The sequence below is a fragment of the Schistocerca cancellata genome, unplaced genomic scaffold, assembly GCF_023864275.1.
Source record: "Schistocerca cancellata isolate TAMUIC-IGC-003103 unplaced genomic scaffold, iqSchCanc2.1 HiC_scaffold_708, whole genome shotgun sequence".
Taxonomy (NCBI): domain Eukaryota; kingdom Metazoa; phylum Arthropoda; class Insecta; order Orthoptera; family Acrididae; genus Schistocerca; species Schistocerca cancellata.
In genome coordinates, this window is record NW_026046719.1 from 638231 (window position 1) to 656053 (window position 17823).

Sequence of the window (17823 nt, forward strand, 5' to 3'; positions counted from 1 at the left end):
TTGTCCCAGGAAAGGCTAAAAGCACGAACTGTTAGAAGAGTTACTCCTCTTGTAAATAAGTCGACATTTTGCTTTTTGAATTTAATATCGATGCAATTTCTGTGTTTCATCGTTGATTTGAAGGTCCAAGGGATACAGTAACCCTGCAATGGTGCATCGGAATCTAATACTGCTGTCCCAGGAAAGGCTAAAAGCACGAACTATTAGAAGAGTTACTTCTCTTATAAATAAGCCGACATTTTTCCCTTTTTATTCAATATCGATGCAATTTCTATGTTTCATCGTTGATTTGAAGGTCCAAGGTATGCAGTAAACCTGCAATGGTGCATCGGAATCTAATACTGCTGTCCCAGGGAAGGCTCAAATCACGAACTATTAGAAGAGTTACTCCTCTTGTAAATAAGTCGACATTTTGCCTTTTGTATTCAATATCGTTGAAATTTCTGTGTTTCATCGTTGATTTGAAGGCCCAAGGGATACAGTAAACATTCAATGGTGCATCGGAATCTAATACTGCTGTCCCAGGAAAGGCTAAAAGCAAGAACTATTAGAAGAGTTACTCCTCTTGTAAATAAGTCGTCATTTTGCCTTTTGTATTCAATATCGATGCAATTTCTGTGTTTCATCGTTGATTTGAAGGTCAAAGGGATACAGTAAATCTGCAATGGCGATCGGAATCTAATACTAATGTCCCAGGAAAGGCTAAAAGCACGAACTATTAGAAGAGTTACTCCTCTTATAAGTAAGTTGACATTTTGCATTTTGTATACAATATCGATCCAATTTCTGTGTTTCATCGTCGATTTGAAGGTCCAAGGGATACAGTAAACCTGCAATGGTGCATCGGAATCTAATACTGCTGTCCAGGAAAGGCTAAAAGCACGAACTGTTAGCAGAGTTACTCCTCTTGTAAATAAGTCGACATTTTGCCTTTCGTATTCAATATCGATGCAATTTCTGTGTTTCATCGTTGATTTGAAGGTACAAGGGATACATTAAACCTGCAATTGTGCATCGGAATCTAATACTGCTGTACCAGGAAAGGCTTAAAGCACGAACTATTAGAAGAGGTACTCCTCTTGTAAATAAGTCGACATTTTGCCTTTTGTATTCAATATCGATGCAATTTCTATGTTTCATCGTTGATTTGAAGGTCCAAGGGATACAGTAAACTTGCAATGGTGCAGCGGAATCTAATACTGCTGTCACAGGAAAGGCCCAAACCACGAACTATTAGAAGAGTTACTCCTCTTGTAAATAAGTCGACAATTTGCCTTTTGTACTCAATATCGATGCAATTTCTGTGTTTCATCGTTGATTTGAAGGTCCGAGGGATACAGTAAACCTGCAATGGTGCATCGGAATCTAATACTGCTGTCCCAGGAAAGGCTCAAATCACCAACTATTAGAAGAGTTACACCTCTTGTAAATAAGTCGACAATTTGCATTTTGTATTCAATATCGATGCAATATCTGTATTTCATCGTTGATTTGAAGGTCCAAGGGATACAGTAAACCTGCAATGGTGCGTCGGAATCTAATACTGCTGTCCCAGGAAAGGCTAAATGCACAAACTATTAGAAGAGTTACTCCTCTTATAAATAAGCCGACATTTTGCCTTTTTTATTCAATATCGATGCAATTTCTGTGTTTAATCGTTGATTTGAAGGTCCAAGGTATGCAGTAAACCTGCAATGGTGCATCGGAATCTAATACTGCTGTCCAAGGGAAGGCTCAAATCACGAACTATTAGAAGAGTTACTCCTCTTGTAAATAAGTCGACATTTTGCCTTTTGTATTCAATATCGTTGAAATTTCTGTGTTTCATCGTTGATTTGAAGGCCCAAGGGATACAGTAAACATTCAATGGTGCATCGGAATCTAATACTGCTGTCCCAGGAAAGGCTAAAAGCACGAACTATTAGAAGAGTTACTCCTCTTGTAAATAAGTCGTCATTTTGCCTTTTGTATTCAATATCGATGCAATTTCTGTGTTTCATCGTTGATTTGAAGGTCCAAGGGATACAGTAAATCTGCAATGGCGATCGGAATCTAATACTGGTGTCCCAGGAAAGGCTAAAAGCACGAACTATTAGAAGAGTTACTCCTCTTATAAGTAAGTTGACATTTTGCATTTTGTATACAATATCGATCCAATTTCTGTGTTTCATCGTTGATTTGAAGGTCCAAGGGATACAGTAAACCTGCAATGGTGCATCGGAATCTAATACTGCTGTCCCAGGAAAGGCTAAAAGCACGAACTGTTAGCAGAGTTACTCCTCTTGTAAGTAAGTCGACATTTCGCCTTTCGTATTCAATATCGATGCAATTTCTGTGTTTCATCGTCGATTTGAAGGTCCGAGGGATACAGTAAAACTGCAATGGTGCATCGGAATCTAATACTGCTCTCACAGGAAAGGCTCAAATCACGAACTATTAGAAGAGTTACTCCTGTTGTAAATAAGTGGACATTTTGACTTTTGTATTCAATATCGATGCAATTTCTGTGTTTCATCGTTGATTTGAAGGTCCAAGGGATACAGTAAATATGCAATGGTGCATCGAAATCTAATACTGCTGTCCCAGGAAAGGCTCAAAGCACTAACTATTAGAACAGTTACTCCTCTTGTAAATAATTCGAGATTTTGCCTTTTGTATTAAATATCGATGGATTTTCTGCGTTTCATCGTTGATTCGAAGGTCCAAGGGATTCAGTAAACCCTCAATGGTGCATGGGAATCTAATGCTGAAGTCCCAGGAAAGGCTCAAAGCACGAACTATTAGAAGAGTTACTCCTCTTGAAAATATGTCAACATATTGCATTTTGTATTCAATATCGATGCAATTTCCGTGATTCATCGTTGATTTGAAGGTCCAAGGGATACAGTAAACCTGCAATGGTGCATCGGAATCTAATACTGCTGTCCCAGGAAAGGCTCAAAGCACGAACTATTAGAAGAGTAACTTCTCTTCTAAGTAAGTCGTCATTTTGTCTTTTGTATTCAATATCAATGCAATTTCTGTGTTTCATCGTTGATTTGAAGGTCCAAGGGATACAGTAAACCTGCAATGGTGATCGGAATCTAATACTGCTGTCCTAGGAAAGGCTCAAAGCACGAACTATTAGAAGAGTTACTCCTCTTATAAGTAAGTCGTCATTTTGCATTTTGTATTCAATATCGATGCAATTTCTGTGTTTCATCGTTGATTTGAAGGTCCAGGGGAAACAGTAAACCTGCAATGGTGCATCGGAATCTAATACTGCTGTCCCAGGAAAGGCTCAAAGCACGAACTATTAGAATAGTTACTCCTCTTATAAGTAAGTCGTCATTTTGCCTTTTGTATTCAATATCGATGCAATTTCTGTGTTTCATCGTAGTTTGGAAGGTCCAAGGGATACAGTAAACCTGCAATAGCGCGTCGGAATCTAATACTGCTGTCCCAGGAAACGCTCAAAGCACGAACTATTAGAAGAGTTACTCCTCTTATAAATAAGCCGACATTTTTCCTTTTTTATTCAATATCGATGCAATTTCTGTGTTTAATCGTTGATTTGAAGGTCCAAGGTATGCAGTAAACCTGCAATGGTGCATCGGAATCTAATACTGCTGTCCCAGGGAAGGCTCAAATCACGAACTATTAGAAGAGTTACTCCTCTTGTAAATAAGTCGACATTTTGCCTTTTGTTTTCAATATCGTTGAAATTTCTGTGTTTCATCGTTGATTTGAAGGCCCAAGGGATACAGTAACCCTGCAATGGTGCATCGGAATCTAATACTGCTGTCCCAGGAAAGGCTAAAAGCACGAACTATTAGAAGAGTTACTTCTCTTATAAATAAGCCGACATTTTTCCCTTTTTATTCAATATCGATGCAATTTCTGTTTTTCATCGTTGATTTGAAGGTCCAAGGCATACAGTAAACCTGCAATGGTGCATCGGAATCTAATACTGCTGTCCCAGGAAAGGCTCAAAGCACGAACTATTAGAAGAGTTACTCCTCTTGTAAATAAGTCGACATTTTGCCTTTTGTACTCAATATCGATGCAATTTCTGTGTTTCATCGTTGATTTGAAGGTCCAAGGTATGCAGTAAACCTGCAATGGTGCATCGGAATCTAATACTGCTGTCCCAGGGAAGGCTCAAATCACGAACTATTAGAAGAGTTACTCCTCTTGTAAATAAGTCGACATTTTGCCTTTTGTATTCAATATCGTTGAAATTTCTGTGTTTCATCGTTGATTTGAAGGCCCAAGGAATACAGTAAACATTCAATGGTGCATCGGAATCTAATACTGCTGTCCCAGGAAAGGCTAAAAGCAAGAACTATTAGAAGAGTTACTCCTCTTGTAAATAAGTCGTCATTTTGCCTTTTGTATTCAATATCGATGCAATATCTGTGTTTCATCGTTGATTTGAAGGTCCAAGGGATACAGTAAATCTGCAATGGCGATCGGAATCTGATACTAATGTCCCAGGAAAGGCTAAAAGCACGAACTATTAGAAGAGTTACTCCTCTTATAAGTAAGTTGACATTTTGCATTTTGTATACAATATCGATCCAATTTCTGTGTTTCATCGTTGATTTGAAGGTCCAAGGGATACAGTAAACCTGCAATGGTGCATCGGAATCTAATACTGCTGTCCCAGGAAAGGCTAAAAGCACGAACTGTTAGCAGAGTTACTCCTCTTGTAAATAAGTCGAGATTTTGCCTTTCGTATTCAATATCGATGCAATTTCTGTGTTTCATCGTTGATTTGAAGGTACAAGGGATACATTAAACCTGCAATTGTGCATCGGAATCTAATACTGCTGTACCAGGAAAGGCTTAAAGCACGAACTATTAGACGAGTTACTCCTCTTGTAAATAAGTCGACATTTTGCCTTTTGTATTCAATATCGATGCAATTTCTATGTTTCATCGTTGATTTGAAGGTCCAAGGGATACAGTAAACTTGCAATGGTGCAGCGGAATCTAATACTGCTGTCACAGGAAAGGCTCAAACCACGAACTATTAGAGGAGTTACTCCTCTTGTAAATAAGTCGACAATTTGCCTTTTGTACTCAATATCGATGCAATTTCTGTATTTCATCGTTGATTTGAAGGTCCAAGGGATACAGTAAACCTGCAATGGTGCATCGGAATCTAATACTGCTGTCCCAGGAGAGGCTCAAAGCACGAACAATGATAAGAGTTACTCAGCTTATAAACAAGTCGACATTTTGCCTTTTGTATTCAATATCGATGCAATAACTGTGTATCATCGTTGATTTGAAGGTCCAAGGGATACAGTAAACCTGCAATGGTGCATCGGAATCTAATACTGCTGTCCCAGGAAAGGCTCAAATCACCAACTATTAGAAGAGTTACACCTCTTGTAAATAAGTCGACAATTTGCATTTTGTATTCAATATCGATGCAATATCTGTGTTTCATCGTTGATTTGAAGGTCCAAGGGATACAGTAAACCTGCAATGGTGCGTCGGAATCTAATACTGCTGTCCCAGGAAAGGCTAAATGCACAAACTATTAAAAGAGTTATTCCTCTTATAAATAAGCCGACATTTTGCCTTTTTTATTCAATATCGATGCAATATCTGTGTTTAATCGTTGATTTGAAGGTCCAAGGTATGCAGTAAACCTGCAATGGTGCATCGGAATCTAATACTGCTGTCCAAGGGAAGGCTAAAATCACGAACTATTAGAAGAGTTACTCCTCTTGTAAACAAGTCGACATTTTGCCTTTTGTATTCAATATCGTTGAAATTTCTGTGTTTCATCGTTGATTTGAAGGCCCAAGGGATACAGTAAACATTCAATGGTGCATCGGAATCTAATACTGCTGTCCCAGGATAGGCTAAAAGCACGAACTATTAGAAGAGTTACTCCTCTTGTAAATAAGTCGTCATTTTGCCTTTTGTATTCAATATCGATGCAATTTCTGTGTTTCATCGTTGATTTGAAGGTCCAAGGGATACAGTAAATCTGCACTGGCGATCGGAATCTAATACTGGTGTCCCAGGAAAGGCTAAAAGCACGAACTATTAGAAGAGTTACTCCTCTTATAAGTAAGTTGACATTTTGCATTTTGTATACAATATCGATCCAATTTCTGTGTTTCATCGTTGATTTGAAGGTCCAAGGGATACAGTAAACCTGCAATGGTGCATCGGAATCTAATACTGCTGTCCCAGGAAAGGCTAAAAGCACGAACTGTTAGCAGAGTTACTCCTCTTGTAAATAAGTCGACATTTTGCATTTCGTATTCAATATCGATGCAATTTCTGTGTTTCATCGTCGATTTGAAGGTCCGAGGGATACAGTAAAACTGCAATGGTGCATCGGAATCTAATACTGCTCTCACAGGAAAGGCTCAAATCACGAACTATTAGAAGAGTTACTCCTGTTGTAAATAAGTGGACATTTTGACTTTTGTATTCAATATCGATGCAATTTCTGTGTTTCATCGTTGATTTGAAGGTCCAAGGGATACAGTAAATATGCAATGGTGCATCGAAATCTAATACTGCTGTCCCAGGAAAGGCTCAAAGCACTAACTATTAGAAGAGTTACTCCTCTTGTAAATAATTCGACATTTTGCCTTTTGTATTAAATATCGATGCATTTTCTGCGTTTCATCGTTGATTCGAAGGTCCTAGGGATTCAGTAAACCCTCAATGGTGCATGGGAATCTAATGCTGAAGTCCCAGGAAAGGCTCAAAACACGAACTATTAGAAGAGTTACTCCTCTTGTAAATATGTCAACATATTGCATTTTGTATTCAATATCGATGCAATTTCCGTGATTCATCGTTGATTTGAAGGTCCAAGGGATACAGTAAACCTGCAATGGTGCATCGGAATCTAATACTGCTGTCCCAGGAAAGGCTCAAAGCACGAACTATTAGAAGAGTAACTTCTCTTCTAAGTAAGTCGTCATTTTGTCTTTTGTATTCAATATCAATGCAATTTCTGTGTTTCATCGTTGATTTGAAGGTCCAAGGGATACAGTAAACCTGCAATGGTGATCGGAATCTAATACTGCTGTCCTAGGAAAGGCTCAAAGCACGAACTATTAGAAGAGTTACTCCTCTTATAAGTAAGTCGTCATTTTGCATTTTGTATTCAATATCGATGCAATTTCTGTGTTTCATCGTTGATTTGAAGGTCCAAGGGAAACAGTAAACCTGCAATGGTGCATCGGAATCTAATACTGCTGTCCCAGGAAAGGCTCAAAGCACGAACTATTAGAATAGTTACTCCTCTTATAAGTAAGTCGTCATTTTGCCTTTTGTATTCAATATCGATGCAATTTCTGTGTTTCATCGTAGTTTTGAAGGTCCAAGGGATACAGTAAACCTGCAATAGCGCGTCGGAATCTAATACTGCTGTCCCAGAAAAGGCTAAATGCACAAACTATTAGAAGAGTTACTCCTCTTATAAATAAGCCGACATTATTCCTTTTTTATTCAATATCGATGCAATTTCTGTGTTTAATCGTTGATTTGAAGGTCCAAGGTATGCAGTAAACCTGCAATGGTGCATCGGAATCTAATACTGCTGTCCCAGGGAAGGCTCAAATCACGAACTATTAGAAGAGTTACTCCTCTTGTAAATAAGTCGACATTTTGGCTTTTGTTTTCAATATCGTTGAAATTTCTGTGTTTCATCGTTGATTTGAAGGCCCAAGGGATACAGTAAACATTCAATGGTGCGTCTGAATCTAATACTGCTGTCCCAGGAAAGGCTAAAAGCACGAACTATTAGAAGAGTTACTCCTCTTGTAAATAAGTCGACATTTTGCCTTTTGTATTCCATATCGATGCAATTTCTGTGTTTCATCGTTGATTTGAAGGTCCAAGGTATACAGTAAATCTGCTATAGCGATCGGAATCTAATACTGGTGACCCAGGAAAGGCTAAAAGCACGAACTATTAGAAGAGTTACTCCTCTTATAAGTAAGTTGACATTTTGCATTTTGTATACAATATCGATGCAATTTCTGTGTTTCATCGTTGATTTGAAGGTCCAACGGATACAGTAAATCTGCAATGGTGCATCGGAATCTAATACTGCTGTCCCAGGGAAGGCTCAAATCACGAACTATTAGAAGAGTTACTCCTCTTGTAAATAAGTCGACATTTTGCCTTTTGTTTTCAATATCGTTGAAATTTCTGTGTTTCATCGTTGATTTGAAGGCCCAAGGGATACAGTAAACATTCAATGGTGCGTCTGAATCTAATACTGCTGTCCCAGGAAAGGCTAAAAGCACGAACTATTAGCAGAGTTACTCCTCTTGTAAATAAGTCGACATTTTGCCTTTCGTATTCAATATCGATGCAATTTCTGTGTTTCATCGTTGATTTGAAGGTCCAAGGGATACAGTAAAACTGCAATGGTGCATCGGAATCTAATACTGCTGTCCCAGGGAAGGCTCAAATCACGAACTATTAGAAGAGTTACTCCTCTTGTAAATAAGAGGACATTTTGACTTTTGTATTCAATATCGATGCAATTTCTGTGTTTCATCGTTGATTTGAAGGTCCAAGGGATACAGTAAATATGCAATGGTGCATCGAAATCTAATACTGCTGTCCCAGGAAAGGCTCAAAGCACGAACTATTAGAAGAGTTATTCCTCTTGTAAATAATTCGACATTTTTCCTTTTGTATTCAATATCGAGGGTATTTCTGTGTTTCATCGTTGATTTGAAGGTCCAAGGGATACAATAAACCTGCAATGGTGCATCGGAATCTAAAACCGCTCTTCCAGGAATGCTCAAAGCACGAACTATTAGAAGAGTTTCTCCTCTTATAAATAAGTCGACATTTTGCCTTTTGTATTCAATATAGAATGTATTTCTGTGTTTCATCGTTGATTTGAAGGTCCAAGGGATACAGTAAACCTGCAATGGTGATAGGGATCTAATACTGCTGTCTTAGGAAAAGCTGAAAGCACGAACTATTAGAAGAGTTACTCCTCTTTTAAGGAAGACGACATTTTGCCTTTTGTATTCAATATCGATGGTATATCTGTGTTTCATCGTTGATTTGAAGGTCCTAGGGATACAGTAAACCTGCAATGGCACATCGGAATCTATTACTGCTCTCCCAGGAAAGGCTCAAAGCACGAACTATTAGAAGAGTTACTCCTCATATAAGTAAGTCGTCATTTTGCCATTTGTATTCAATATCGATGCAATTTCTGTGTTTCATCGCTGATTTGAAGGTCCAAGAAATACAGTAAACCTGCAATGGTGCATCGGAATCAAATACTGCTGTGCCAGGAAAGGCTCAAAGCACGAACTATTAGAAGAGTTACTTCTCTTATAAATAAACCGACATTTTTCCTTTTTTATTCAATATCGATGCAATTTCTGTTTTTCATCGTTGATTTGAAGGTCCAAGGGATACAGTAAACCTGCAATGGTGCATCGGAATCTAATACTGCTGTCCCAGGAAAGGTTCAAAGCACGAACTAATAGCAGAGTTACTCCTCTTATAAATAAGTCGACATTTTGCCTTTTGTATTCAATATCGATGCAATTGCTGTGTTTCATCGTTGATTTGAAGGTACAAGGGATACATTAAACCTGCAATGGTGCATCGGAATCTAATACTGCTGTACCAGGAAAGGCTCAAAGCACGAACTATTAGATGAGTTACTCCTCTTGTAAATAAGTCGACATTTTGCCTTTTGTATTCAATATCGATGCAATTTCTATGTTTCATCGTTGGTTTGAAGGTCCCAGGGATACAGTAAACTCTCAATGGTGCATCGGAATCTAATACTGCTGTCTCAGGAAAGGCTCAAACCACGAACTATTAGAAGAGTTACTCCTCTTGTAAATAAGTCGACATTTTGCCTTTTGTACTCAATATCGATGCAATTTCTGTGTTTCATCGTTGATTTGAAAGTCCAAGGGATACAGTAAACCTGCAATGGTGCATCGGAATCTAATACTGCTGTCCAAGGAAAGGCTCAAATCACCAACTATTAGAAGAGTTACATCTCTTGTAAATAAGTCGACAATTTGCATTTTGTATTCAATATCGATGCAATTTCTGTGTTTCATCGTTGATTTGAAGGTCCAAGGGATACAGTAAACCTGCAATGGTGCATCGGAATCTAATACTGCTGTCCCAGGAAAGGCTAAAAGCACGAACTTTTAGCAGAGTTACTCCTCTTGTAAATAAGTCGACATTTTGCCTTTCGTATTCAATATCGATGCAATTTCTCTGTTTCATCGTTGATTTGAAGGTCCAAGGGATACAGTAAATATGCAATGGTGCATCGGAATCTAATACTGCTGTCACAGGAAAGGCTCAAATCACGAACTATTAGAAGAGCTACTCCTGTTGTAAATAAGAGGACATTTTTACTTTTGTATTCAATATCGATGCAATTTCTGTGTTTCATCGTTGATTTGAAGGTCCAAGGGATACAGTAAATATGCAATGGTGCCTCGAAATCTAATACTGCTGTCCCAGGGAAGGCTCAAAGCACGAACTATTAGAAGAGTTACTCCTCTTGTAAATAATTCGACATTTTTCGTTTTGTATTCAATTTCGAGGGTATTTCTGTGTTTCATCGTTGATTTGAAGGTCCAAGGGATACAATAAACCTGAAATGGTGCATCGGAATCTAAAACCGCTCTTCCAGGAATGCTCAAAGCACGAACTATTAGAAGAGTTTCTCCTCTTTAAATAAGTCGACATTTTGCCTTTTGTATTCAATATCGATGCAATTTCTATGTTTCATCGTTGGTTTGAAGGTCCAAGGGATACAGTAAACCTGCAATGGTGCATCGGAATCTAATACTGCTGTCCCAGGAAAGGCTCAAAGCACGAACAATTATAAGAGTTACTCAGCTTATAAACAAGTCGACATTTTGCATTTTGTATTCAATATCGATGCAATAACTGTGTATGATCGTTGATTTGAAGGTCCAAGGGATACAGTAAACCTGCAATGGTGCATCGGAATCTAATACTGCTGTCCAAGGAAAGGCTCAAATCACCAACTATTAGAAGAGTTACATCTCTTGTAAATAAGTCGACAATTTGCATTTTGTATTCAATATCGATGCAATTTCTGTGTTTCATCGTTGATTCGAAGGTCCAAGGGATACTGTAAACCTGCAATGGTGCGTCGGAATCTAATACTGCTGTCCCAGGAAAGGCTAAATGCACAAACTATTAGAAGAGTTACTCCTCTTATAAATAAGCCGACATTTTGCCTTTTTTATTCAATATCGATGCAATTTCTGTGTTTCATCGTTGATTTGAAGGTCCAAGGTATGCAGTAAACCTGCAATGGTACATCGGAATCTAATACCGCTGTCCCAGGGAAGGCTCAAATCACGAACTATTAGAAGAGTTACTCCTCTTGTAAATAAGTCGACATTTTGCGTTTTGTTTTCAATATCGTTGAAATTTCTGAGTTTCATCGTTGATTTGAAGGCCCAAGGGATACAGTAAACATTCACTGGTGCGTCTGAATCTAATACTTCTGTCCCAGGAAAGGCTAAAAGCACGAACTATTAGAAGAGTTACTCCTCTTGTAAATAAGTCGACATTTTGCCTTTTGTATTCAATATCGATGCAATTTCTGTGTTTCATCGTTGATTTGAAGGTCCAAGGTATACAGTAAATCTGCAATAGCGATCGGAATCTAATACTGGTGACCCAGGAAAAGCTAAAAGCACGAACTATTAGAAGAGTTACTTCTTTTATAAGTAAGTTGACATTTTGCATTTTGTATACAATATCGATGCAATTTCTGTGTTTCATCGTTGATTTGAAGGTCCAAGGGATACAGTAAACCTGCAATGGTGTATCGGAATCTAATACTGCTGTCCCAGGAAAGGCTAAAAGCTCGAAGTTTTAGCAGAGTTTCTCCTCTTGTAAATAAGTCGACATTTTGCCTTTCGTATTCAATATCGATGCAATTTCTGTGTTTCATCGTTGATTTGAAGGTCCAAGGGATACAGTAAAACTGCAATGGTGCATCGGAATCTAATACTGCTGTCACAGGAAAGGCTCAAATCACGAACTATTAGAAGAGCTACTCCTGTTGTAAATAAGAGGACATTTTGACTTTTGTATTCAATATCGATGCAATTTCTGTGTTTCATCGTTGATTTGAAGGTCCAAGGGATACAGTAAATATGCAATGGTGCATCGAAATCTAATACTGCTGTCCCAGGAAAGGCTCAAAGCACGAACTATTAGAAGAGTTACTCCTCTTGTAAATAATTCGACATTTTTCGTTTTGTATTCAATATCGAGGGTATTTCTGTGTTTCATCGTTGATTTGAAGGTCCAAGGGATACAATAAACCTGCAATGGTGCATCGGAATCTAAAACCGCTCTTCCAGGAATGCAAAAAGCACGAACTATTAGAAGAGTTTCTCCTCTTTAAATAAGTCGACATTTTGTCTTTTGTATTCAATATCGAACGTATTTCTGTGTTTCATCGTTGATTTGAAGGTCCAAGGGATACAGTAAACCTGCAATGGTGATAGGGATCTAATACTGCTGTCTTAGGAAAAGCTGAAAGCACGAACTATTAGAAGAGTTACTCCTCTTTTAAGGAAGACGACATTTTGCCTTTTGTATTCAATATCGATGGTATATCTGTGTTTCATCGTTGATTTGAAGGTCCAAGGGATACAGTAAACCTGCAATGGCGCATCGGAATCTATTACTGCTCTCCCAGGAAAGGCACAAAGCACGAACTATTAGAAGAGTTACTCCTCATATAAGTAAGTCGTCATTTTGCCATTTGTATTCAATATCGATGCAATTTCTGTGTTTCATCGCTGATTTGAAGGTCCAAGGGATACAGTAAACCTGCAATGGTGCATCGGAATCAAATACTGCTGTGCCAGGAAAGGCTCAAAGCACGAACTATTAGAAGAGTTAGTTCTCTTATAAATAAACCGACATTTTTCCTTTTTTATTCAATATCGATGCAATTTCTGTTTTTCATCGTTGATTTGAAGGTCCAAGGGATACAGTAAACCTGCAATGGTGCATCGGAATCTAATACTGCTGTCCCAGGAAAGGTTCAAAGCACGAACTAATAGCAGAGTTACTCCTCTTATAAATAAGTCGACATTTTGCCTTTTGTATTCAATATCGATGCAATTGCTGTGTTTCATCGTTGATTTGAAGGTACAAGGGATACATTAAACCTGCAATGGTGCATCGGAATCTAATACTGCTGTACCAGGAAAGGCTCAAAGCACGAACTATTAGATGAGTTACTCCTCTTGTAAATAAGTCGACATTTTGCCTTTTGTATTCAATATCGATGCAATTTCTATGTTTCATCGTTGGTTTGAAGGTCCAAGGGATACAGTAAACTCTCAATGGTGCATCGGAATCTAATACTGCTGTCTCAGGAAAGGCTCAAACCACGAACTATTAGAAGAGTTACTCCTCTTGTAAATAAGTCGACATTTTGCCTTTTGTACTCAATATCGATGCAATTTCTGTGTTTCATCGTTGATTTGAAGGTCCAAGGGATACAGTAAACCTGCAATGGTGCATCGGAATCTAATACTGCTGTCCCAGGAAAGGCTCAAAGCACGAACAATTATAAGAGTTACTCAGCTTATAAACAAGTCGACATTTTGCATTTTGTATTCAATATCGATGCAATAACTGTGTATGATCGTTGATTTGAAGGTCCAAGGGATACAGTAAACCTGCAATGGTGCATCGGAATCTAATACTGCTGTCCCAGGAAAGGCTCAAATCACCAACCATTAGAAGAGTTACATCTCTTGTAAATAAGTCGACAATTTGCATTTTGTATTCAATATCGATGCAATTTCTGTGTTTCATCGTTGATTTGAAGGTCCAAGGGATACTGTAAACCTGCAATGGTGCGTCGGAATCTAATACTGCTGTCCCAGGAAAGGCTAAATGCACAAACTATTAGAAGAGTTACTCCTCTTATATATAAGCCGACATTTTGCCTTTTTTGTTCAATATCGATGCAATTTCTGTTTTTAATCGTTGATTTGAAGGTCCAAGGTATGCAGTAAACCTGCAATGGTGCATCGGAATCTAATACTGCTGTCCCAGGGAAGGCTCAAATCACGAACTATTAGAAGAGTTACTCCTCTTGTAAATAAGTCGACATTTTGCCTTTTGTATTCAATATCGTTGAAATTTCTGTGTTTCATCGTTGATTTGAAGGCCCAAGGGATACAGTAAACATTCAATGGTGCATCGGAATCTCAATACTGCTGTCCCAGGAAAGGCTAAAAGCACGAACTATTAGAAGAGTTACTCCTCTTGTAAATAAGTCGACATTATGCCTTTTGTATTCAATATCGATGCAATTTCTGTGTTTCATCGTTGATTTGAAGGTCCAAGGGATACAGTAAACCTGCACTGGTGCATCGGAATCTAATACTGCTGTCCCAGGAAAGGCTAAAAGCACGAACTATTAGCAGAGTCACTCCTCTTGTAAATAAGTCGACATTTTGCCTTTCGTATTCAATATCGATGCAATTTCTGTGTTTCATCGTTGATTTGAAGGTCCCAGGGATACAGCAAACTTGCAATGGTGCATCGGAATCTAATACTGCTGTCACAGGAAAGGCTCAAACCACGAACTATTAGAAGAGTTACTCCTCTTGTAAATAAGTCGACATTTTGCCTTTTGTATTCAATATCGTTGAAATTTCTGTGTTTCATCGTTGATTTGAAGGGCCAAGGGATACAGTAAACATTCAATGGTGCATCAGAATCTAATACTGCTGTCCCAGGAAAGGCTAAAAGCACGAACTATTAGAAGAGTTACTCCTCTTCTAAATAAGTCGACATTTTGCCTTTTGTATTCAATATCGATGCAATTTCTGTGTTTCATCGTCGATTTGAAGGTCCAAGGGATACAGTAAATCTGCAGTGGCGATCGGAATCTAATACTGCTGTCCCAGGGAAGGCTCAAATCACGAACTATTAGAAGAGTTACTCCTCTTGTAAATAAGTCGACATTTTGCCTTTTGTTTTCAATATCGTTGAAATTTCTGTGTTTCATCGTTGATTTGAAGGCCCAAGGGATACAGTAAACATTCAATGGTGCGTCTGAATCTAATACTGCTGTCCCTGGAAAGGCTAAAAGCACGAACTATTAGAAGAGTTACTCCTCTTGTAAATAAGTCGACATTTTGCCTTTTGTATTCAATATCGATGCAATTTCTGTGTTTCATCGTTGATTTGAAGGTCCAAGGTATACAGTAAATCTGCAATAGCGATCGGAATCTAATACTGGTGACCCAGGAAAGGCTAAAAGCACGAACTATTAGAAGAGTTACTCCTCTTATAAGTAAGTTGACATTTTGCATTTTGTATACAATATCGATGCAATTTCTGTGTTTCATCGTTGATTTGAAGGTCCAAGGGATACAGTAAACCTGCAATGGTGCATCGGAATCTAATACTGCTGTCCCAGGAAAGGCTAAAAGCACGAACTATTAGCAGAGTTACTCCTCTTGTAAATAAGTCGACATTTTGCCTTTCGTATTCAATATCGATGCAATTTCTGTGTTTCATCGTTGATTTGAAGGTCCAAGGGATACAGTAAAACTGCAATGGTCCATCGGAATCTAATACTGCTGTCACAGGAAAGGCTCAAATCACGAACTATTAGAAGAGCTACTCCTGTTGTAAATAAGAGGATATTTTGACTTTTGTATTCAATATCGATGCAATTTCTGTGTTTCATCGTTGATTTGAAGGTCCAAGGGATACAGTAAATATGGAATGGTGCATCGAAATGTAATACTGCTGTCCCAGGAAAGGCTCAAAGCACGAACTATTAGAAGAGTTACTCCTCTTGTAAATAATTCGACATTTTTCCTTTTGTATTCAATATCGAGGGTATTTCTGTGTTTCATCGTTGATTTGAAGGTCCAAGGGATACAATAAACCTGCAATGGTGCATCGGAATCTAAAACCGCTCTTCCAGGAATGCTCAAAGCACGAACTATTAGAAGAGTTTCTCCTCTTATAAATAAGTCGACATTTTGCCTTTTGTATTTAATATCGAATGTATTTCTGTGTTTCATCGTTGATTGGAAGGTCCAAGGGATACAGTAAACCTGTAATGGTGATAGGGATCTAATACTGCTGTCTTAGGAAGAGCTGAAAGCACGAACTATTAGAAGAGTTACTCCTCTTTTAAGGAAGACGACATTTTGCCTTTTGTATTCAATATCGATGGTATTTCTGTGTTTCATCGTTGATTTGAAGGTCCAAGAGATACAGTAAACCTGCAATGGCGCATCGGAATCTATTACTGCTCTCCCAGGAAAGGCTCAAAGCACGAACTATTAGAAGAGTTACTCCTCATATAAGTAAGTCGTCATTTTGCCATTTGTATTCAATATCGATGCAATTTCTGTGTTTCATCGCTGATTTGAAGGTCCAAGGGATACAGTAAACCTGCAATGGTGCATCGGAATCAAATACTGCTGTGCCAGGAAAGGCTCAAAGCACGAACTATTAGAAGAGTTACTTCTCTTATAAATAAACCGACATATTTCCTTTTTTATTCAATATCGATGCAATTTCTGTTTTTCATCGTTGATTTGAAGGTCCAAGGGATACAGTAAACCTGCAATGGTGCATCGGAATCTAATACTGCTGTCCCAGGAAAGGTTCAAAGCACGAACTAATAGCAGAGTTACTCCTTTTATAAATAAGTCGACATTTTGCCTTTTGTATTCAATATCGATGCAATTTCTATGTTTCATCGTTGGTTTGAAGGTCCAAGGGATACAGTAAACTCTCAATGGTGCATCGGAATCTAATACTGCTGTCTCAGGAAAGGCTCAAACCACGAACTATTAGAAGAGTTACTCCTCTTGTAAATAAGTCGACATTTTGCCTTTTGTATTCAATATCGATGCAATTTCTGTGTTTCATCGTTGATTTGAAGGTCCAAGGGATACAGTAAACCTGCAATGGTGCATCGGAATCTAATACTGCTGTCCCAGGAAAGGCTCAAAGCACGAACAATTATAAGAGTTACTCAGCTTATAAACAAGTTGACATTTTGCATTTTGTATTCAATATCGATGCAATAACTGTGTATGATCGTTGATTTGAAGGTCCAAGGGATACAGTAAACCTGCAATGGTGCATCGGAATCTAATACTGCTGTCCCAGGAAAGGCTCAAATCACCAACAATTAGAAGAGTTACATCTCTTGTAAATAAGTCGACAATTTGCATTTTGTATTCAATATCGATGCAATTTCTGTGTTTCATCGTTGATTTGAAGGTCCAAGGGATACTGTAAACCTGCAATGGTGCGTCGGAATCTAATACTGCTGTCCCAGGAAAGGCTAAATGCACAAACTATTAGAAGAGTTACTCCTCTTATATATAAGCCGACATTTTGCCTTTTTTGTTCAATATCGATGCAATTTCTGTTTTTAATCGTTGATTTGAAGGTCCAAGGTATGCAGTAAACCTGCAATGGTGCATCGGAATCTAATACTGCTGTCCCAGGGAAGGCTCAAATCACGAACTATTAGAAGAGTTACTCCTCTTGTAAATAAGTCGACATTTTGCCTTTTGTATTCAATATCGTTGAAATTTCTGTGTTTCATCGTTGATTTGAAGGCCCAAGGCATACAGTAAACATTCAATGGTGCATCGGAATCTCAATACTGCTGTCCCAGGAAAGGCTAAAAGCACGAACTATTAGAAGAGTTACTCCTCTTGTAAATAAGTCGACATTATGCCTTTTGTATTCAATATCGATGTAATTTCTGTGTTTCATCGTTGATTTGAAGGT